The sequence below is a fragment of the Panthera tigris genome, chromosome C1, assembly GCF_018350195.1.
Source record: "Panthera tigris isolate Pti1 chromosome C1, P.tigris_Pti1_mat1.1, whole genome shotgun sequence".
NCBI classification, from domain to species: Eukaryota; Metazoa; Chordata; class Mammalia; order Carnivora; family Felidae; genus Panthera; species Panthera tigris.
The window spans coordinates 41,003,960-41,027,496 of record NC_056667.1 but is presented as its reverse complement, the minus strand read 5'-3'; the positions used below and the strand labels follow the sequence as shown (position 1 = coordinate 41,027,496).

General features: G+C 41.0%; 1 pseudogene; it reads left to right on the top strand.

Annotated features, from left to right (window-relative positions):
- Positions 1-225: 225 nt before the first annotated feature.
- On the top strand, positions 226-23,318 carry LOC102949854 (annotated as a pseudogene).
- The last annotated feature ends 219 nt before the right edge of the window (positions 23,319-23,537 follow it).

The window sequence follows — 23,537 nt, the reverse complement described above, 5'->3', positions numbered from 1 at the left end:
CAATAAACATTGAGCAGCTACTATGTATTCAGTATCCCCTTCTTTGAAGAGTTTAAATATAAACCTTATTTATAGATGAGAACACAGATTCAGAAAAGGGATTGGCTCAAGTCACATACAGAAATAGGGGGGAAGGCTCAGATTGTTATCCAGTGCTGTTCACTATACCACAAGGCATTTTATCAGTTGATAAATATTTGAGTGACTATGGTCTATGTAACAAACATGCGGATAGACTGGCCAGTAAAAAGAAAGGAAAGGAAGTGGGCAGATAAGCTGGCAGGCAGGTAAGCAGGGATGTAGGTCCACTGATCTCACTGGGTAGATTGCTAGAGGCAAACACATTGACCTCAGGGAGAAGTGAGTGTTCACGGCAGAACAAGAACAATAGAGACAGAAAATTTTCAAAACAAACCCACACCTCTGCTGTACATTACAACCTAATGTAGGGTTTGAGTCTTCGAGGAACTTTACATTTTAAGATTCTGTACGTAAGAGGTCAGAGTCTTTTATAATGTTTACAAAAATTTTCCATTGAAAATAATATATAAAATGTTGGCACCTGAAGAAATAAGCTTTAGTTTTGTCTAGCAAATTCTCTTTTGCAAAATGCAGTCTGATTATGTTGAATAAATGCAGCAAATGTGTATTTTCATGTAATTACACAAGCATTTTCTAAAGGACCTATTGTGTCCCAAGCTCAGGACTAGGTGTTGGGGAAGGTACAAGGCTTACCTTCAAGGCTAAAAAATATTTCTCTCTCTGTACCTTTGATGTTGTATCTTTGTGTACATATACACATATGTACAGATTCAGTTTCAGGTAGTATGTATTGAGCACTTACAATGTGCCTGACACTGTGTTACATTCTATTTTATTTGATTCTCCCAGAATCTCAATAAATTAGATAATCTCTTTCCATAGATGAAGCAACTCAATTTCAGAGAGGTTAAAGATACTGCTAAAGCTATAGGTGGAGATGAGTCCCTAGCCCAGTCTTTGGATTTGAGCTACATTACAAGCCAAACACCGTGGGAGGTGCAATGTGGATATAAGTTCATTTGACATAGGAATCATGTTATATGGCCTCCTTGGTCCTATATTTCTATAGACTTGGGTATGATTATGTGCATTCATCAGCTAGATGTACCAGCTTCCAAACATCTATTACTTTTTATTGATTGGATCTCTGGGGACATACAGTATTTGACCAATTTGAAGGAAAGATTTATCAGAGGAGAAAAGATAGTAGCATATACTCGAGGTTGATACAATGCTCTCCTGCTCTCAATAAGATCTCTCTTTGAGCTGGTCCCTATTTACTTTCCTCTCCTGTTCCCCAAAAACTATAGAGTACTGTTTGCATTTCCCTTGAAACACTGTGCTGTTTGATGCCTCTGGGCCTTTTCATGTGCAAGTCATTCTATTTGGAACACCCACTCCTCATCTTTTCTGCCTTTTCCATTCTCACTTCTTCAGGTATGCCTTCTCTGAAGTTCACTCTGACTTTGGAGGGCATTCAGTGTTTTTTTGAATTTCATTGCCCTGTGCTTCCTTCTATCACTGTCCTTACCACACTGTGTTGTAACTGTCTACTTGTCTGTATTTTCTACCAGACTCTGAGACCCTAAAGAGAACCTGGGAGATCCATGCCTTTGTGCCTAATGCCTTGCACAAATTGAATGCTCAAGAAATATTTGTTGAGGGGCGCCTGGCTGGTGCAGTTGTCTAAGCGTCCAATTCTTGATCTTGGCACAGGTCGTGATCTCATGATTCATGAGTTTTAGCCCCATATCTGAGCTCTGTGCTTGGGATTCTGTCTCTCCTTCTCTCTGCCCCTCACCTGCTTGTGCTCTCTCTCTCTCTCTCAAATAAACCTTAAAACATTTTTTTAAAATATGTATTTGTTGAGTGAAGGAATAATGAACCCAGAACCAAAGTGCAGAAGAACTAGGTTCTAATCACAACTCTGCAACTGACAACTTTTTGTCTATAAGCAAGTCACTTCCTTCTCTGGGCTTTAGTTTCCCTGCCTGTAATATGAGGAGGTCAGATGAAATGACCACCAATAGTCATTCTGGCTTGAGCATTCTCTGATGTTAAGATGTTATGATGCTAAGAGGAAAAATATAAAACATTAAAGTAGGACTTTATTAACCACAGGACATTATTCTCCTAACAAGAAAGGCTCCTTATTTGGGGACATCTTAAATTGTGTCAGGTTTGATTTATATCAATACTGTTCACCCAGAAAAATAATTAGCCATAAACAATTCTGAGTTCTGCCCTAACCTCTCTTACCATAAAGTTCAAGATCAAAGTTGTACAACTGTTTCTGCGTACTTGTTAAATTCAATTAACATTTGTCAAATGGATTAATAAATGAATCTATCCATTTGTAAAGCTGAGAATCTTATGGCATAGGCAAAAGGTAAGATCATACATACATCCATTCAGTCATTCAACAAATATTTTGGCAATTAACTTTATGAGAGATACTGGGGCACAATGGTAAGTAAAACAGTTATGGAACTTACCAGCATGTTGGTGTCTGGGGAAGACAGACATTACTCCAATTATACACAAATAACTTTATTAATTACAAACTGTAAAGTACTATGACTCTTACCTTTGCTGTGCATTCTAGGCTATAAAGGGCTTTTCACACACATCACCTCATGGGAAGCCTTATAGTATAGGGGTTAAAAGTAAAGATTTTGGCATTACAGAGGCCTGCGTCTTAACCTGGCTTGCCCACTTACTTACAAACTGGCCTCTTGGATAGGTTTCCTAGCTTTACTTTTCTTATCATTTGAATGGGGAAAAATAGCACGTTTGTCTCAGAGCTATTATGAGAATGCAGTGAGATAATGCATGTAAAGCACTCAGCACCATGCTTGACATATGACTGCTGTTAGTTGTTATTATGATTATACAACTTTTTGTTCTTCATAGCACTTTTCCCTGTAGCTCCCTCTTTTTCCAGAAGAAAGGCCAGGTTTGAAGTCAGACAAATGAGTTCACATCTCAAGTCCTCCACTTAGTAGACAGAAAATGCAACTAATAGTACCTTTTCATAGCATTATCCATGGGAGTAAATGAGGTGAAATTTTTAGGGACCCACATAAGGGCCAAACACACAATAACAAATCTTTTAACTTTGGTATCAGTCCTTATCCTTCTTTGGATGAACAATGGGAGGCCCGCTGTCAGGAGTGGTGGGTAAGGTGGTCACTGATATGCCTTGTCCTGTCTAATGCTGAGATCTTGGGAGACGAGGCAAGACCGTAGAAAGCAAACTCACCCCCTGAGCCTCATGAGGGGAGGAGGTGAGCTGTCAGGCTTGAGTAACAGGAGCTGACAGAGCCAGTTCAGGGTGGTCTTACTGGATGTGAGTTGAAGTAGGGTTTTCATGGGCAGAGCTCAGGCAATAACCCGACATACTGGGTAGTGGAATTTGAGAAATATCCATTTAGCTGCAGGGAGGAGATGAAATAAAGGCTACACCCAAGGCCTTTTCCATCACAGGCTGCCAAATTGCCCTGTGACTCTGGGACCATGGTAGGCCCAGGAAGTGGGAGTCAGCAACTCTGAAGCCTAAAATCAGAAGGGTACTGAATGTTTGCATGGAGTGCCAGGTCTTAAAAAGATGTCTGTATGCCATCTATGCCAAAGCAAAACAAATTTATCAGCATCTCCTCAAAACTGCAAGGGAGAGTCTAAAAATTTTAAGCAATAAAAAAATGGTAAATGGAAATTGATTGTTTAATATCATCATTACTAATTCAAGAAGTATAAAATGGTATTGCTAATCTCTTGGTGAGTTGATTTTATTATTTTATCTTACTAGACATAAATATGCATAAGGACTTAGTTCCCCTACCCATATTTTTTCCATCTATTGTCAAGAGAATCCCTCAAGTCTTTCAACCAATCATACATTGCCATGATGGTTTTTAAGACTTAACTCTCATAGAGGAGGGTAGGGTGGAGCATTAATGTGTAAGTGGCCCAAATATTTAGTAGTCAAGCCACTCCACACAGTAGGGCACAAATGGTAGAGTTTAGGGGCGTCTGGGTAGCTCAGTTGTTAAATGTCTGACTTCAGCTCAGGTCATGATCTCATGGTTTGTGAATTTGAGCACCACATTGAGCTTTCTAGGCAACGTGGAGCCTGCTTGGGATTTTCTGTCTCCTTTTCTTTCTGCTCCTCCCCTTCTCTCTCTCTCTCCCTCTCTCTCTTAAAAGTAAATAAACATTAAAAAAAAAACAAATGGTAGAATTTAGGCATCAGATAGTAAAGGGGTTTTCAGGAATATTGGAGTTATCCCATGATATTCCCTTACTGTTCCTGTAGGCTTGGTCATGGTTGCATCTTATTGTCTTTAAGAAAACACAAATAATTTCTATATGTTGCTTTTCTTCTTTCCCCCATTGGTGGGTGGAAAAAACGATGGGCATAATTTAAACATAGGCTTGATTATGGTAATTTCAGTTTACAGCAGGAAAATTTTATAGAGACAGAAGAAGAATATACAGAAGAGGAATAAAAACATGTAATTGTTTTTATTCATAATTATCAATTCATTTCTCTTTCTTAGAATAAAAAATTAGCAGGTGGAAAAGAAGGAACTGTCCACAAAATAATAATGTCCATTTATTAAATAACAGATATTCAAAGCTAAGCCCTTAGACACATTATCCCCATTAATCTTCCTAACAACTTCATGAGATGGTTACTGTTATGTTCCCAGTTTTGCAGAGGGGCCCCAGAGAGGATGGGTAATTTGCCCAAAGCTATATACACAGCTGGTGAGAGGCAGAGCTGTGATCTGATTCTAGGTCTGACTCCAGGACTGGGTTAATTACTGCTGGGCTACCCTGCTTTCTCCACCCTGAGTTTTTTTTTTTTAATATAACACTGCAAGTGAAACAGGAAAAAATGCTGTATAACCTTCAAATGTTGCTTTCCCCTAGAGCAGCTTGGTGCAAAGGAGAGTGGAGCAGACAGACTGAGGGCTAACTCCTATGACTCACTAACTGCATAATTTGGGCAAGTCTTTTCACTTCTCTGAGCCTTGATGTTAAATGGAGATGATAATCATCACCTGCCATGCTCATTAGGCAGAACTGCTGTAAGAGCCAAAAAATATTATGAAGGAAGGGGGAGCTCTAAGGGCAAAGTCTACAAGGCAAGAGTTTTTGCCTGAGAAAGCTTTTATCCTATAAATAGAATCCATTGATTGTCCCCTGGAGTAACTTCCCATCTTCTCTCTCCTGGCTACTGTTATGAATCTCATTTTCATGTTTGTTAAAGGAGAACATTACAAACTGACTTGAGCATTTAAAGTCTCATTTAAATCCACTCTGAAAACTTGCTTCCAAAGGAGAGAGAATTGGAGATTGAGAGACTCGTGGGACGCCTGCTTCTTGGTGGCTCTGGGGGCAGTCTTCACAGCCACCCACCTCCTCTCAGTTTGATTTCTGATTTGTTGCTCCTCAGATCTCATTCCACTCAAGTGCATTAGGTTCCCTTTGGTTGTCCAGAAGGGCTCTTAGGTACAAATGAGGTTCAGCAAGGATGGAGGGGATTGCATTGGACTACATAGCAGGATCTGGTAGAGCAGAGATTCAGAGCTTGGTCTTCTGCTTATGGGTTCAATACTCTTTCCCTTTGGCCCACTCCCTCGCCCTGAAGTCTTCTCTGGCCTCACTTGAGGTCTTTAGTGAAGTAAGCATACTCTCTAAAATACACAGTTCCTAATGCAATATCAGACATGAAAGTGTTTAGCACAGAGACTAGTATGCAATAAATGCTCCAGAGATAGCTGAATCAGCACCTGTGATTCTTCTGTGCAATTTAACACATATTTATTGAACATCTCTTCTATGCTAGGCCTTGGCCTAGATTCCAGGAATATGAAGATTTCCCTTCTCTTCAGGAGCTTAAAAACTATTCAAAGAGACTGAAATAAACCTAGTTGCAACTTAGTGTGACCCAAGGACATTCAGAGAGCTGTGGAATCATGAAGGAAGGACCCTCTCTAAGCATGAATGATAATAGCCCCTTGCATTTTATGTTGACAATGTACAAAGTGCTTCTCACATCTCTTACCCATATGAATTTCATGGGATCCCTATGAGGTAGGAATAATTATCCACATTTTCTGATGAGGAAACTGAGACTTAGAGAATTTAAGTGACAGAGACAAAACCAGTAAGCTGGGCAGCAGCATGGAATACTGGAAAGACCACTGGCTTGGAAGTCAGGAGACTTGGCTTCTTGTATGTCTGTTGTTTGTGACTGTGTGATCTGGATAAATAATTTTCCTCTCTGGGGCTTGGTTTCCTCATCTATAAGATAATGTACATAGACTAGAAATGTTCTGTGCTTCTTGGGATAAACAGGGCCTTGTTTCGTAAAGCTGCAGAACAGTATTTATCTCTTGAGCATTAAAGACAGAATCGTATAAGGGGAAGAAAGAATCAGACAAACATGGATTAAAATCCTAGTTTAGTTCCTTATTAACCATGAGGGCTTAGCCAGGTCACTTCACTCCCTGTGACTCAGACTTCTAATTTGTAAAGTAGAGATAATACCTATTTTGCAGGGTTCTTCTGAGGCTTGAATAAGGTAATGTGTCCAGGATAGCACCTGGCACATAGTAGGTATGTAAGAAAATACCAAAGATTGGTGATACCAAGTACTGGGTCTCTCTGGCTGCTCTTTGAGTACTTAAGCCTAAAGATTTTGTGTTCTCTGCTCCCGGGTCTCCAGACCAACGAAGATGCCAAGTTTTATGCCCTTTCAACCAGGTTTAAGCCATTTAGCAATGAGAATGAGACCTTGGTGGTTCAGTTTTCAGTAAAACATGAGCAATGCATTGATTGTGGTGGCAGGTATACAAAACTCTTTCCTGATACCCTGAACCAGGAGGATAGGCATTCAGAATCTGATCATTACATCATGCTTGTAAGCTCTCTGATAGTGGTCACTATAAGCCACATGAGGTCTTAATGAGAGGCACTGTAATTGTTGAAGAGGCTCAGATTGACCTGAAAAAGGAAATTTCTAATCCACCTTCCTACACAGTAAGACTTTTCAATGACCTGAAAAAAGCGACCTTAAGCTTAAATGTTAATATAAATAGACGAAAGAGGTAGAGAGTCACATGGTTATTAACAAGGCTGCAATACAGAGATACATTCCCCAGTTCTCAAAAAGGGAGAAAGGAACCATAAACTGTGTAGACACCCTCAAATGCACCTACTACAATATGGCTTTGCTTTGAAAGCGATTCCTGCCCTTGATGAGAGAAGGCCCAAGAGGTCATATAAATCACCTTTATTAAGCATCCATAATGAGTCCAGAGTATTGCATCTGTAACCTCAAATATGTCACTAGGCCTCCTTGGAGCAGTCCAGCTCTTACTTAGCTCCAATCTTGAATGATGGTTGAGATTTAAAAACCAACAAACAGGGGTGCTTGGGTGGCTCAGTTGGTTAAGCGACCAACTTCATCATGATCTCGTGGTTCGTGGGTTCAAGCCCCACATTGGGCTATGTGCTGACAGCTCAGGGCCTGGAATCTGCTTCAGATACTGTGTCTCCCTCTCTCTCAGCCCCTCCCCTGCTCACACTCTGTCTGTCTCTCTCTCAAAAATAAATAAACATTAAAAAAATTTTTTTAAACCAACGAACAACAATAAAAGCTAATCCAACTCCCAAAGCACTGATGAGGAATGTGGATTTTACCAAACGTTTTTGCACAAAGTCAGAAGCAAGCATTATGCCACATGTCATACAGCAAAATTTTCTTAAAATTTTCCCTAAAAATTTCTTTCTTTTCCCAGGAAGTTTCAGATTTCTTGCTTCAAGCTTTTGCCAAAATTTTCCTCTTCAGCCTCTTTCCCTTTTTTTATTTGCACCCCTCCCCCACCAACTCTTTCTCCCTCATCTTTCAAGCTCTTGCATGCATAGAACAATATAGCACTCTGGGTGCCTGAATGTGTCTTTGCCCATTTCTCTTTTCGTCAGAATCCACCCTCCTTACAAGGAGTTTATATATGTTTATGCATGAGATGGTTGTAGTAAGGAAAATGGAAATACTTTTTCAAATGTGATTTTTTCATATGAATATTATTTATTTGATGCTCAAACAACCAAAGCAGTTTCAGCTGTTAATAGCTCCATTTTACAGATGAGGAAACAGAGGCAAGAAATTTGCCCAAGGTGAGTAAGTGGGAAGTCAGAATTCAAACCCAATCTATCCAGATTAAAGCCTGTGCTTTTTTCTACTCCATATTTTTGCCTTCTATTTGGTGGGGAAGCAAGCATGTGAATAATTTTTTTTAAAGGCAGAATGAAAGACATATTTTCTATTTATTTATTTATTTATTTGTTTATCCATTTACTTCTTTTTGAGAGAGAGTGTGCTCATGCACGTGATCAGGGGAGGGGCAGAGAGAGAATCTCAAGCAGGCTCCACACCCAGTGCAGAATCCGATGCTGGGCTTAATCCCACAACTGTGAGATCATGACCTGAGTGGAAATCAAGAGTTGGTTGTTCAACTGGCTGAGCCACCCAGCTGCTCCAAGACATATTTTTAAAAAGATATTGATGAGGTGCTATGAGACTACAAAGATGGCATGACTCAGTCCAACTGGGGGGGCTTTTTGGATGGGGTATTAATTGTTCTTTGAAGAATGAGTTAGGTGTTAATAGGCAGAGAAGGAAGTGGGGGGAATATAATGAGGACAGAGGAAGCTATACAAAAGCTCAGAGTCATGAAATTGAAATGCAAGTAGAAAACCGATGAAACCAGTGTGGCTAGAGCACTTTGCACACGCACGTACGTGTGTGTGTGTGTTTAGGATAGTCAAGAAGAACATGGGGAGTGAGGTTGAAAAACTAGGTTAAAACCTATTCTTGGACCTTTGTCACATTAAGCTCTCCAGGCTCAGAGCCACTGATAAACAATTTCCTCTAAAGTTTTCACAAAGCAGAAAGAACCCCAGGCTCTATTTCTTAGTAGGCTTGGGTTGAATCCCAGCAATGCTACTTATTAGCTCTTTGACTTTGGGTGAGTTACTTAAATTTTCTAAGCCACAATTTTCCCAGCTAAGAGTGGAGATAGTAACACATGCTTGTCACAAGAACTAAATGATATGGTATAAGGTTCCTGGCACAGGAAGGATTTTCTGGTTGGGTTTGGTCAATGGAAGTCCTGGCAGTAGATCAGAGGGAGGAAAGAGAGTTGTGGCTCTCAACTGAAAGTCACAGCTTCCCTCCAGCCACCCTCCCCACAGGAGTCTTTCTTCCAGGCTCTAGTAACCACTCTTACTCTTTGCCCCTTCAGGGATAAGGGTAGGAATAGCCCTTCTGTTGCCAGCCCACAGCACAGCACTATTCTTTATGCCTTCTCAAGGTCCCCTATCTTTGTAAATAGTCCTTTTATTAAATTCTCCTCAAGTAATACTAAATTTGAGTGTGCTCTTTGTTTCTTGCTGGGGCCCTGATTAATATATTAGCTATGTCTGTCTTAGCCTCAGACCAGGCAAACTGCCTAAAAATGATGTAACACCATGTATTAGGGTTTAATTTCTAGGCCCTGACATCCTGTGGCTTTGGCAACAACAAAGTGCAGGTCATCCTTCATTATCAAGGGAAATAGCATGAGAACAACAAGACCATCAAATTCAGGGTAAGTATGTGGGCTGGTCTTCAGCCTAGGGGGAAGGATAAGCATTTTATATGTGTTATCTCACTTAACCTTTACAAAAACCCTATGAATTAAATACTATAGAGAAGTGCTATAGATTATAGAAGTTCACATAGGAGCCTGACTTCTGAAAGGAAGTTAGATAAGGTCCTCTCTTGGAAAACCGTTTGGCATGGCCCTGTTGCCCTGCTAAATATTGAAGGGATGGGCAAGGTGGCGGGTACTAAGCTAAAATATGAGTGATGGGCTTGTCTTAGTAGCATTAGATTAGAGAGATCTAGGTTAGCTGGAGGATAGTAGCTGGATTTCTTTAGCATCTCAATCGGCATTCACCAAATTCCAACTCTGTGTTGGGACTTGGGGTGGGGATAAAGTGAGCCCCAGACATGGCCTCTGACCTCACAGAACTCACAGTCCAGTGAAGGTATGAATCAAGAAAAGGAGAGGACTACCTAGTATGATCAGAGTCTGGGGAAGCACAGAAGAAGCCCTCTACACAACCTGAAGCCTTGGGAAATGTTTCCTAGAGGTCTTGCCTGTGCTGAGTTTTGAAAGATGAGCATGAATTGGTCTTGTGAAAGAGTGTGACAATTTTAGGGAGGATTTAATCCCTGGAAGAGGCAATCACATGAGAAAAGTAAAAAATACCTGAGAAAGAGGGTACTGTAAGTAACTCAGCACAATCAGAGTGCGGGGGAGAGGCAGAAATTGGGTCTAGAGAAGCCCATAGGACCTGAGTCACTGGAGAAATTATGTTCAGGCTCAAGGCCTTTGCTAGCAGGACTGTGAAAGGACTGTATGTGCAAGGGCTCCCTGAAGTCCTCCTCTGGGGTAGGCCTTGTGCTGGAAGCTGTTAACACAGCAGATGAGTCAGACATGACCTCTGCTTTTGAAAAGCTTATAATCAAGGGGCACAGACAGAAAAACAGAAAACATCAGAGAATGACAAGAACTGCAATGGAGCTGAAGGATGGGGGTCAGGGGAGCCAAAGAAGAATGTACTTAGGAGAAAAAGATCCAGTGTCTCTACTGAATTAATCATAGAAATGGGAGGAGGGGTGTAGTGAAATATGTTTGTGTATATTTGGGGGATGGCATTCAGGAACTGTTTTAGGTGGTGCATTTAATGCTTGAGGTCCAAAGATGTCCAATAGTGGAGCTGAAATATTCCCTATCCTCTTTCTAGATCAATAAAGATACTCAACTATACACTTTGATCATTCACCCAATGCTACTTATGAGGTCAAAATCAACAACAACTAGCAAGTGGCTGCTGGGGGTCTGGAAGTTGACTGAGACTTCCTGTCTCCCAAGAAGATAAAAGACCTCTATGCCTGGAAACCAAGGAAATGGGACGAACATCTGCAAATAGAGGGTCCTAAAGATAAGAAACCTGAGGTTAGACAGTGTTTGGCTGGGAAACAGATGGAGATGTCAGCTATGGGGCTGGCAGAAGAAAGCTGGGAAGAGAAGCAGAAACTGGGGCATTAATCACTCCAAGAGGTATCCAGCTAAATATTGGTATCCAAAGAGGTGTGGAGGAAAGAGGGAAGCAACTTACATTTGTTAAGACTCTATTGATCCTTCTGACAGCCTCTGTGAACAGTGTGCTCTGATCTCTGTTATAGATAAGGAAACAGACAACACGTAGAAAATGAAGTGACTTGGCAAGTATACCTACATTAGCACCAGGATTTGAATCTGGATCTCTGACTCCAGAGTTATTGATATGGGGAGTGTGTGGAATATATTCACTGATTTCTTATCACTCACTGCAAAGCTCTCCTGGATATAGCTATGAATAGCACAATCCAGGGATTGAGAATCCTCCTGGTATTCAGAATCTAGTGGAGTTTGCAGACAAGTACACAGACAGAGGTCACACTGTGTAATTAGTGCTAAGAGTCAGGGAAGCCCAAATCCTGTGGAGCCCAAAAGAGGCTCCTAACCTAGCCTGTGATAGGGTTCGGGTGGTGGTCTTGGAAGGAGGAGGCAATGCTTGAGTGATTGGGTTAACCTAGGGGTCGGAAACATAGACTGCAGTCATATAGATATGGATTGAAATCTGAGCTCCACCCTTTACTAACTGTGAGACTCCTACCTACTTGCAGTTACATTTGGGCAAGGAATGTAACTGCTATGAAAGTCAATTTCACAAACAGGGATTATTATAATACCTACGTGTGAAGGTGGTTGTGAGGATTAAATGAGCTAACACACATAATATAGTGATTAGAAAATAGTAAGTTCTTTTAATATACAGGATTTATATGTTAAAATGTACTGGATTTCAACACTGAATTTATTAGAGCAAGGGAAGTGGGAAATTGGGTTAGAGGGAAGATATTCCAGACCCAGAGAACAGCAGGAGCAGAGGCACAAAAATTAGGTGGAAAGCAACATGGCTACATAAAAGAATTGAAAGCAGCAGTTTACTATTTTGGGAGCATAAATTTCAAGGTGAAGACTGGTGGGAGATGAAGTTGGAAAGGTTTGTTGGAGCCAGGTCATGGAGGGCCTTAGCTATTTTGTCGGTTCTCCACAGGTCAGAGCAGATTCATTCTCATGCAGAAAAGACGTTTAGGGTTAAACAAGGAGCAACATGGGACCCAGTGGCTGGAACTCCTAAGAAGAGGCCTGCAGAGAGGTGGGCAGTGGCTCAGCTGTGTGTAGGATGATTTAGCAAAGGGATCCAGTCTCATGGGAGGGAAGCATAGTCAGGGAATTAAGACAGGTGAGCAGGCTGTGTCTGTGCCTTTGGCACCACAGGAAAATTAGGGGTGAGTCTTCTTCCAGGTGCAGTAAGCAGGCTTAGAGCAGCAAGACTAACCACAGACCCTCACTCCTGTTGAGGACCATGTACCTGATATAATCAGGGTTGGCTCAAGGCCTGGGGGAGAGGGGAGAGGCTACAGGTCTCTGTGCTCCCTGCTGAGTAAAATTAGAGAAGAGGGAAAGCAGTTAGATAGGCAGGGATCTATGAAGACTATAGCCCTCATGATGGGATGTTGACTATTACATCTCAGGAATCAAAAAGTGGCTGAGACAGCTGAGGAACTAGAGAACTTTCCCAGTTGCAATGTTACTGAATGACAGGGTCTAGTTGGCTTAGCATTGAAGCTTTCAGTCAGTCTGGGCAAATGGTCAGCACCAAGATGACCTGCTAGGTAGATAAAACAAAATTTTGGAGGCTCCACAACAGAAGAAATATGAAAGTCAGGGTAGGTTGTTTGTGACTTGGAGATTTGTCTTGGTAAATAGAAGAGGCCTGGAGTAAAAGGGAAGACTGGTACAGGTCTGGGAGCATTCTGGGTACAAAGCAGATCGCCAAGGGGGGTCTTCAGAAAGAGTGATACAGGCTAGAAGACTTATTCTGACCATAGGGGCACATGATCGAGGAGGGAGAGGGTCAGACAGAATGGAAATTTCCAACTTATTTGAGCTTGAAGTATTCAATGTCAAAGTGATAGTGACAACTTGAGGAAGAGCGAGAGTTGCTTAAAGGCTTTTTCTCTCCTGTATTGGATTTGTTTGCAGAATCTTGAGCTGGGCTTTCATAGGGGTAAGGACAGGAGGTTGGCAGGGTTAGGGAGTCAGGTCTAGCCTGACTGTAGGGACCCCAGTTTTATCCCAGCCCATTCACCTGTCCTAAAGAAGGAACATTTTGTCTTAGAACTGGAAGGACTTTGAGTACATCCCAGACCGAAATGCCAAGAAGCCAGATGACTGGAATGAGGTAATGGATGGGGAATGGGAAGGGCCTCTGATGCCAAACCTGAAGTATAAAGTGAAGGGGGCCTTTCCTTGGAACAGGTATGAGAAATAAGACAGAAGAGAGAGATGTAAGGTATAATTTACAAAACAGAAACTCTAAGATCCTGCGGTTTTCTCCTCACCACCACCCCCACCCCCACTCCCCATAAGACTGTAGCCTCATCTAGGCCCTGTTCTCAGGGCAGTGCCTACCTGGTGGTCTGGTAAAGGTCAATGCTGGGAGGGAGAGATCTAGGCAGCCCTAGACAAGGGGTTTGTCCAGAGTGGTGGAAAGCAGCCAAAGAAACATGGTCAAAACAGAAAATGGGTCTGAGGTCAGGAACTGGAAGTCTCAGAACTGATCCTGAAAGAGAAAGGTGGGATACGAATAAGCCAAAGGTGTTGGGGGTGAGGATGGAGAACTTCTCTTTAAGGACCAACTCCTGACCTCATGTCAGAAGTGAGAAGAAACTAAAAGGATTGGCTATCAAATAGTCCAGAGATATAACTGAGGCAAGCAGTTTGCATCAAACTGATACATCAGTTTGACAGAACTGATGATTTTATTGGGCCACAGTTTCCTGTGTCATATACTAGGAAGAGAATGGCCCAAGTGCCAAAGTCTTAGGTGGTGTTCCCTGTGAAGCTACATTTTCTTAATGTCATGAACAAACTTATGCACAGAGATGGAACCAGGCTTAGAATGTGTCTCTGCCACCTTGTTCTACCCTCTGGGTAAAAGGAGAACTTGGAAGAGTCTCATTCATTAGCTTGAGGAAAGGGAAAGAAGCTACAGGAATCCTACTGTCTTTATAAGTTGTATAAATACAACTGTCTTTATAAATTGGTCTTTCTGATTGCATGAGAAGAATGGAAAAATATTAATGCCATGTGCACTCTTTGGTTCTTTGCTTAGGAACAATGGAAACCTCAGATCACTGACAATCCCAGTTAACAGGGGTAGTGGATTCATCCAGGAATAGATAACGCTAAATATAAGCCTGATCCCACCATTTGCCACTATTATAACATCAATGTTTCTGGCCTGGACCTTTGGCAGGTAAAGTTCTCAGAGCTCAGAGCCACTGATCAACATTGCCTCTAAAGTTTTCACAAAGTGGAGTTCCAGGCTGGAAATCACAAGACTTGAATGAATCTTGATCTTTCTAACCCTCAAACTGCTCATCTTTAAAACAGGGCTAATTATATTCATCCTGAAAATCATAATAGCTAAAATGTACTGAGTCCCTACCATGTACCAAGCACCATATTAAAGACTTTGCAAATGCCACTTAATTCTCACTATGAAATCTCCCATTTCTAAAAGTGAACACTGAGGTTCGGAAAAGATAAATAATTTGCCTGAAGACACATTTGGTAAAAAGAAAAGCTGAGATTTGAGTGCAGATCTTTCTGAGGCCAGATTCAGGGTTCCAATACTTTACACTGCCCTACTGGTCCCGCATGATTCTTTTTTTTTTTTTTCAATTTTTTTAACGTTTATTTATTTTTGAGACAGAGAGAGACAGAGCATGAACGGGGGAGGGTCGGAGAGAGGGAGACACAGAATCTGAAACAGGCTCCAGGCTCTGAGCTGTCAGCACAGAGCCCGACACGGGAATCGAACTCACGGACCGTGAGATCATGACCTGAGCCGAAGTTGGATGCCTAACCGACCAAGCCACCCAGGCGCCCCCAAGGTCCCGCATGATTCTTGAGGGTGTTTTTTGGCTGTAAAAGGGAATCATCAGAGATGTGGTAAAATCTTGAAATATTAAAATCCCCAAATCGATGTTGGGTGTGATTGGCCCAGCCATGATGACAATTCTTGACCTAGTCTTTTTCTCTCTGCCAGTCATCTTTCCTGGTTCTGATTGGAGGGCTCATATACTCAGGTCTTCATAGAGTTGTTCTCTCTCTCTCTCTCTTCCTTTGAGACCAGTTATTGAAGATGGGGAGGATTCTTTCCCAACCCAGGAGAAAAGAGTGCCTCAAGAGCCAGCTCCAGAATGAAGGCCTTAGCCCAGGAGGCCTCTGAAAAACTGCAATCTATAAAAAAAACAAAACCTTGAAATCTACATAGTCTTGGAATTCCTTTGGAGAGGAAGGGAATTCACTTTTGGTAAATACAGGACTGGGGTCAGTGCTTTACCTATATTGCTTCTTTTAATTCTCATAACTATGTAATGTATTATTGTCTCTTCTTATACCATTTTACATTTGACAGAATTGAGACTCAGAAATGTCAAGTGATGTGTCCAAGAGCACACAGCTAGTGTGTGGTAGAGACAGGAATCAAACAAAACGTTTATTGATTATAACCCACTATACAATAGAGCCTCTAGAAACTACAGCCACTTGTCTTGGAGTATATCATGGAAGTTTCCATAGCCAGGGAAATCTGTCTCTGACCAGTGATTTCTACGGTACAGGGCTGCCAAAGGGTTCTTGGACAAGACACTGCCTCTATGAAGCTTTCTTGGTTTAGTTATTTTCCACTTTATTTATTTCCACTTTCTTGGTTTCCTAGCTCAGTGAGACTGGTGTGGAAGTGCAAGGAGATGATGTATGTAAATTACTACACACACAGTAGGGTTTCAAGAGATATGGACATGAGGGCAGGAGGGAAGGATGAAGGAAGGAAGGAAGGAAGGAAGGAAGGAAGCAAGGAAGGAAGCAAGGAAGGAGGAAGAAAGGAAGGAAAGAACCAAGGGACACATGTTGTTCTTTCCTTCCTTTCCTATATGAAGAATGTAGATACGCTTTGCACAAGTTGCCATTGTTATCTCTTTTTTACAGTTTTCTCTTTCTGTTTTTATTTTATTTTTATTTATTTTTAATTTTTTTTAATGTTTATTCATTTTTGAGAGACAGAGAGAGACAGAGCATGAGCGGGGGAGGGGCAGAGAGAGAGGGAGACACAGAATCTGAAACAGGCTCCAGGCTCTGAGCTGTCAGCACAGAGCCCGACATGGGGCTCCAGCTCACGGACTGTGAGATCATGACCTGAACTGAAGTCGGATGCTTAACCAATTGAGGCACCCAGGCGCCCCTCTCTCTCTTTTTAAAAATATTTATTTATTTTGAGAGAGAGTGCGAGAGCAGGGGAGGGGCAGAGACACAGAGAAAGGGAGAGAGAGGATCCCAAGCAGGATCCACACCGACACAGGGATTCCATCTCGCAAACAGTGAGATCACGACCTGAACCGATATCAAGAGTTGGACACTCAACCAACTGAGCCACTCAGGGACCGCTCAGTTTTCTCTTTTTAATAAATAATGGGAACTTTCTATATCTTGTGTAATCTTATGTGGTCATGTTCATATGCCTAATTTGATTGTTTTCTTAAAATCTATTGGGTTTTTTCACTGAAAACATTAAAGTATACATTTAAAACTATGTATTTGTTCATCTATAAAAATGTATTTAGTTGTTTTTTTAAATGTTTATTTATTTATTTTGAGAGAGAGAGAGAAAGAGCAGGGGAGGGGCAGAAAGAGAGGGAGGGAGAGAATCTCAAGCAGGCTTTGCGCTGTCAGCTTAAAGCCTGATGCAGGGCTTGAACTCACAAACTGTAAGATCATGACCTGAGCAGAAACTAAGAGTCAGATGCTTAACTGAGGCACTAATAGTTCTGTGTTCTATCAACCTCTCCAAGCAGGCAAACCTTCTATTTGTGAATTTAAATCACGCTGAAGGAATGCTTCTCACACTTTAATGTGCATATGAATCACTAGAGGATCTTATTAAAATGCAGATTCTGATCCATCAAGTCTGGGTAAAGCCTGAGAGAGTAGATTTCTAAAACTCCAGCATTATCTTTTTATATTTTTGTTTTTCTTGTGACACAGTTCTGTATGATGCTGACATCACCCTTGCAGGCATCCTTTCCTTCTAAGTTCTAATTCGGTCTGATACTCCCACATCCTACTTTACCTTACACACTTAACCAGCTGGACACATCCAGTTTACCATAGGGTCCCTACACCTTACTGTAAAAACCTAGTGACTCTCAGCATGCCTATAGGTGGGAACTCCCTTACCTGCCCTGTCCCTATCAGGGTTTCCAGCCTTCAGATGCTCTGTGAGCCCAGCTGTCCTCCTGGTGGGTCCTAGCCTAGAAAACTGGTTAATTTCCCTGCCTGATCCCTCACCCTTCCTGCCCTCTGTTCTGACACATCCATACACTGTCCCCTTGCTTTTGTTATTATTGTTGTTGTTTAGACAGAAGTGGTTACATTCTTTCATTAGGACAGAGGCTGAGGGGAGATGGCCACAAAGGAAGAAAATTCTTTCTCTTACTTTTGGGACTCTTCATGATCTTTGAAGGAATAATGACACAAAAAAGCAGTGAGTATAGCTTTGCCACAATGCAAAGCATGTTGATATTTCTTTTTTTTTTTAATTTAGTTTATTTTTTGAGAGACACATAGAGTGTGAGGGGTGGGGGGAAGGGGCAGAGAGAGAGGGAGACACAGAATCCAAAGCAGGCTCCAGGCACTGAGATCATCACAGAGCCCGATGTGGGGCTCAAACTTACAAACAGTGAGATCATGACCTGAGCTGAAGTCAGACGTTTAACTGATTGAGCCACCCAGGCACCCCGCAGGCTGATATTTCTTAAGTCATATGGTCTGTGAGGTCTCCCTTTTTCTGACGAGGAAGCAGAGGGCTCAAGAGGTGACTTGACTTGTCAAGATGCTATAGCTAATAAAGTGCCCAAACCTAGCCTCTTTCCGTTTTATGATTCAAGTGGGATAGCACGGGAAACAGGTAGCTTTCAGTGAGCTTTTTAGCGTTTACAGTCTAACAAAATGCTTTCTTATGTATTCTATTTCTTTTCTTTTCTTTTCTTCTCTTGTTATTTATTTATTCATTTTTATTTTTATTTATTTTATTGTCAAGTTAGTTAACATACAGTGTAGTCTTGGCTTCAGGAGTAGAATCCAGTGATTCATCACTTATATGTAACTCCCAGGGCTTATCCCAACAAGCGTCCTCTTAGTGCCCACCACCCATTTAACCCACCCCCCACCCCCACAACCCTATCAACCCTCAGTTTGTTCTCTGTATTTAAGTCTTTTATGGTTCTCTGTTTTTACCTTATTTTTCCTTCCCTTCTCCTATGTTCATCTGTTAAGTTTCTCAAATTCCATATATGAGTGAAATCATATATCTGTCTTTCTCTGACTGACTTATTTCACTTAGTATAATACCCTCCAGCTCCATCCACGTTGTTGCAAATGGCAGGATTTCATACTTTTTCATTGCTGAGTAGTATTCCAGTGTGTGTGTGTGTGTGTGTGTGTGTGTGTGTGTGTGTGTGTCTGTGTGTGTGTCTGTGTGTTTGTGTATACCACATCTTCTTGACCCATTCATCAGTTGATGGACGTTTGGGCTCTTTCCATAACGTGGCTATTGTTGATAGCTCTGCTATAAACATTAGGGTGCACGTGCCCCTTCGAATCCTTTGGATGCTTTGGATAAATTCCTAGTAGTGCAATTGCTGGGCCATAGGGTAGTTCTATTTTTAATTTTTTGAGGAACCTACACACTGTTTTCCAGAGCGGCTGTGCCAGTTTGCATTACCACAAACAGTGCAAAAGGGTTCTCCTTTCTCCACATCCTCACTAACATCTGTTTCTTGAGTTGTTACTTTTAGCAATTCTGACCTGTGTGAAGTGGTATCTCATTGTGGTTTTGATTTGTATTTCCCTGATGATGAGCAATATTGAGCATCTTTTCATGTGTCTGTTTGTCATCTGGATGTCTTCTTTGAAAAACTGTCTATTCATGTCTTCTGCTCATTTCTTCACTGGATTACTTGGTTTTTTTGGGTGTTGAGTTTGCTAAGTTCTTTATAGATTTTGGGTACTAACCCTTTATCTGATATGTCATTTGCAAACATCTTCTCCCATTCTGTCTGTTGCCTCTTAGTTTTGTGATTGTTTCCTTTGCTGTGCAGAAGCTTTTTATTTTTCTTTTTGAGAACTGTGTGAAGAAAGCACGTAAGGTCTATTTTCTTCTATTTTTCAGATGATAACATGGAGGAATAGAGAGGATGTTTATAGACCAAGATCACTGCACTAGTAAGTTTTAGGAAGCAGAACTAGCCCTCATGTCCTGATTTTTAGTTGAATGCAGAACCAAGAGTTTAGTGTGAGGGGGATGGGAGTAAGGGGACACTGAAGAGAACAGAGAAGATTAGGAACATTTTTTGTTGGAATAAGGAAAATGGAAGAGCCAACAAATGACCAGTTCTCTAACCAAGACTGCTGATGATTCAAAAGAGAAAAAAAAATCTCCAACTCAAAAGAGAAAAAAAATCCCAAAGATAAAAAAATATCTTAAAGTTGTAGAAAGAATTATTAAAACCGACTAAATCATGGCTCCCAGTAAAATAATAATCTCTATTCAAAGTGGCTATTTTGTCCTTCATTCTTCTGTTGGAGGCAGGGTTGGTAAGATTATATAAACCAAACAAAAGTCTTCTCATTTAAAGAAAATAAAACTTTTTTCAAGCCTTGGAGGAGGGACACATAACTTATGCCGTGAACTTTCTTTTTGGTCACACAACTGCTCCCACACAATTAACTTGCTGATTTATTTAACATACTGCTAAAGTAAAAAAAAAAAAAAAATACAGAGGCATCTACATGGCTCAGTCCATGAGATCCAGCCCCATGCTGGGCTCTGTGCTGACAGCATGGAACATGCTTAGGATTTGCCTTCTCCCTCTCTTTCTCTCTGCTCTGCCCTGGTGTGCGCACAAGTGTTCTCTCTCTCACAATAAATAAATAAATAAATAAATAAATAAGCTTAAAAAAATACAGAATGACTCTCTTTTTGCTCCTTCTGAAACATATCCAGATATTGAAAAGTTGTGATAATTGTTGTCATTTATTGAGTGACTATTAACTGCCAGATATTGTGCTTTACAAATATTTTTTTTAAGTTTATTTATTTATTTTTTAATGTTTTATTTTTATTTTTGAGAGAGAGAATGTGAGCAAGAGAAGGGCAAAGAGAGAAAGAGACAGATCTAAAGCAGGCTCTGTGCTGACAGCAGTAAGCCGTATGGAGGGCTCAGACTCACAAACCGTGAGATCGTGACCTGAGCCCATATCAGGAGTCAGATGCTTAACCAACTGAGTCACCCAGGTGCCCCTACATATATTATTTTGAATTCTCATTACAACACTGCAAGGGAGTTATTCTCAATATTTTACTTAAGAGGGAAGAGGCCCAGGGGAGTTGAGTAACTTGCCCAAAGTCATACAGCTAGTATGTGGTTGAGCTGGTCTGTCTGACCCATGATTTGTGCTCTTTGTATTCTGTTCCTATATCATTAAATCAACAAACACTGGACTTATTATATGCCATTGACTTAAGTCACTTTTTCCTTTAATTACAAATACTAAATATGTTATTTTAAGAAAGTAGAGCGGTGCCTGCGTGGCTCAGTAGGTTAAGCATCTGACTCTTGATTTCAGCTCAGGTCATGATCTCATGGTCACGGGATCGAGCTCCCACTCCCCCCACACCCTCCCCCCCACATCCCCTCTGTCAGGTTCTGCGCTGGGTGTGGAGCCTGCTTAAGAATCTCTCTCTCCCTCTTCCTTTTCCCCTCCCCTGCTTTCGTACATGTGCTTTCTCTCTCTTTCTCTCTCTAAAAAAAAAGAAAGAAAGAAAGAAAAAAAAGAAAAGAGAGAAATATGGTAAAGAATCTAAATTCTGCCCATACTTCTTGTCAAACCTTTTCTTTTCCTTATGTTCTCTTAATGTTTCTTATTATATTAAGGAGAGAAGCTTAAAAAGGGCATTTCTAAGTGGCATCAGAGGTAGATGCTGTCAATCTGAGCTGGGGCAAGAGCCACTAGGCAGCAATTTGGAGCCTAGCAGAGTAATGAAAATTTCCTTATAATCTTCTAAATAGTGGTCAGAGGTTTGAGGGACACAGAATCTTGGGAAATAGTAAATGAACTTCTTTCTAGAGTGGATCAACTAAGGTGGTACAACATTCTGGATGCTCCGTATTATTAATCACCTTTGTATTCCCTCATTCTGCCTCAATTATTGATTAAAATCTTTGGGTCCATGGTCTGAGAATCTGCATTTTAGCAAGGCCCCCAAGTGAATTTTTAAGATTTTTAACCTCATTCTAATCCCACTGTTTTCATTTCAACAGGTAAAATCAGGCAGCATCTTGGATATTTTCTTTCTTACAAATGATGAAGTTTGCTGAGGAGACTGGAAATAAGACCTGGGGAATAAGAAAAGTAAGATATTCCCCTACCCTGAATTCCAGATGTCTGACTCCTCACTTGTACAGTGTTCTTTGCATTTGCAAGATCAGCCTAATAGTCATTATCTCATTTGCTGGTCACATGGCCGTGAGAAGAGGGGGAAGGAAAGAGCTCATATATTCATTGGACATTCGCAACTTTGTACAGGAGAACTTTCCAAAAGTTATCCCACTTAGCCCTCAAAATCACCTAATGAGACAGACATTATTCCCATTTTTCAGCTCTAGGAACTGAAATTCCGAGAATATATATAAACAGCCAAGGTCACACACAGCCTTAAACTTATTGAGTTAGAACTGACACTCCTTCTGTGTCATACTCCCTGCTAACAGTGTGGTGATCTAGAAGGTGGCTGCTAAGCCCATTTCTGATGAATGCTTTGGAGAAAGAAGGAAGGTGTTAGAGCTGCTCCCCAGCTTTCCTGCTCTCCTAGAACTGTTTTATGGGTAGAGTAATAATTGGGACAATGGATTCATGACTCCCTTATTCTGCAAGAAGGTCTATTCAAGCAGGTTTGTGGCCAGTGGCAGGTTTGATTACCCAGTAGGCAGATTAAACTCATGCTTAAAAAACTTTTTGAGAGAACTTTCATACTTAATATTTCCAAAGAAGCATTGAAGTAGTCATCATGGAAAAATAAAAATCTATTAAGCCCTTTTACACTTTTTAGTCTAGTTTTGCCTAGAGGTTATCATCTAATAATGTTTTGTTATCATCTAATAATGTTTTGAGGCGATATTACATATTGGTTAAGAGTATGAGTTTTGTTTTTTTATTTTTTTAATTTTTATTTTGAGAGACAGAGTGTGTGCGCATGTGTGTGTACACAAGCAGGGGAGGGGCAGAGAGACAGAGAGAGGGAGAGAGAGAATCGCAAGCAGGCTCTGTGCTGTCAGCACAGAGGCTGAAGCAGTGCTCCATCCCATGAACCTGGAGATCATGACCTGAGCTGAAATCAAGAGCTGGACATTTAACTGACTGAGCCACCTAGGCATCCCAAGAGCATTAATTTTGGAGCTAGATTGCTGAGGTTCAAATCCAGGCTCCATCACTTACTAGCTATATGACCTTGAGCAAGTTATTTAACCTTTCTGATCCTCAGTTTTCTCATCTATAATTTGGGAATGATGATAGCAACTACCTTATAAGTTCCTGGCATATAGTAAGTGCTCAATATATGATACCCATTATTATTAAACCATACGTTCACTTGACAAATATTTGTTGAGTGCCTGTTCAAAGCACTGTTATAGGTTATAAAGTTGTGTTAGTGAAATAAAACAGAGAAGTTTCTGTCACCATTGGGCTTACATTTCAGTTAAGGGAGACCAACAAGAAACATATAAATAAGTCAATACATATGTGGGAGATGGTAAAATAAGCTATGGAAAACAATAAAGCAATAGAGAAGGCTGTGAGAGTTTTGCTCTTTTCTTATAGAGGTTGTCAGGAGAGGCTTCATTGAGTAAACAACATCCAAGAGACTTGGAGGAAGGATCAAGCCATGAAGATACCTGGGGAAGAAAACCTAGGTAGAAAGAACGGCAAATGCAAAGTCCCTGAAGTAGAAGCATAATTTGTTTCCTCATGAGTAAGAAGCCCAGTGTGATTAGAGCTGAGTGAGAGACAATGAGAATAGTTAGGTTCATATCCCTGACTAAAATGGGGAGTGATTGGAAACAGTTTTAGCTAAGGAGTGATGTAAACTGGCTCACAGTTTAAAATATTACTTTGACTGCTGTGTTGTAAAAGATG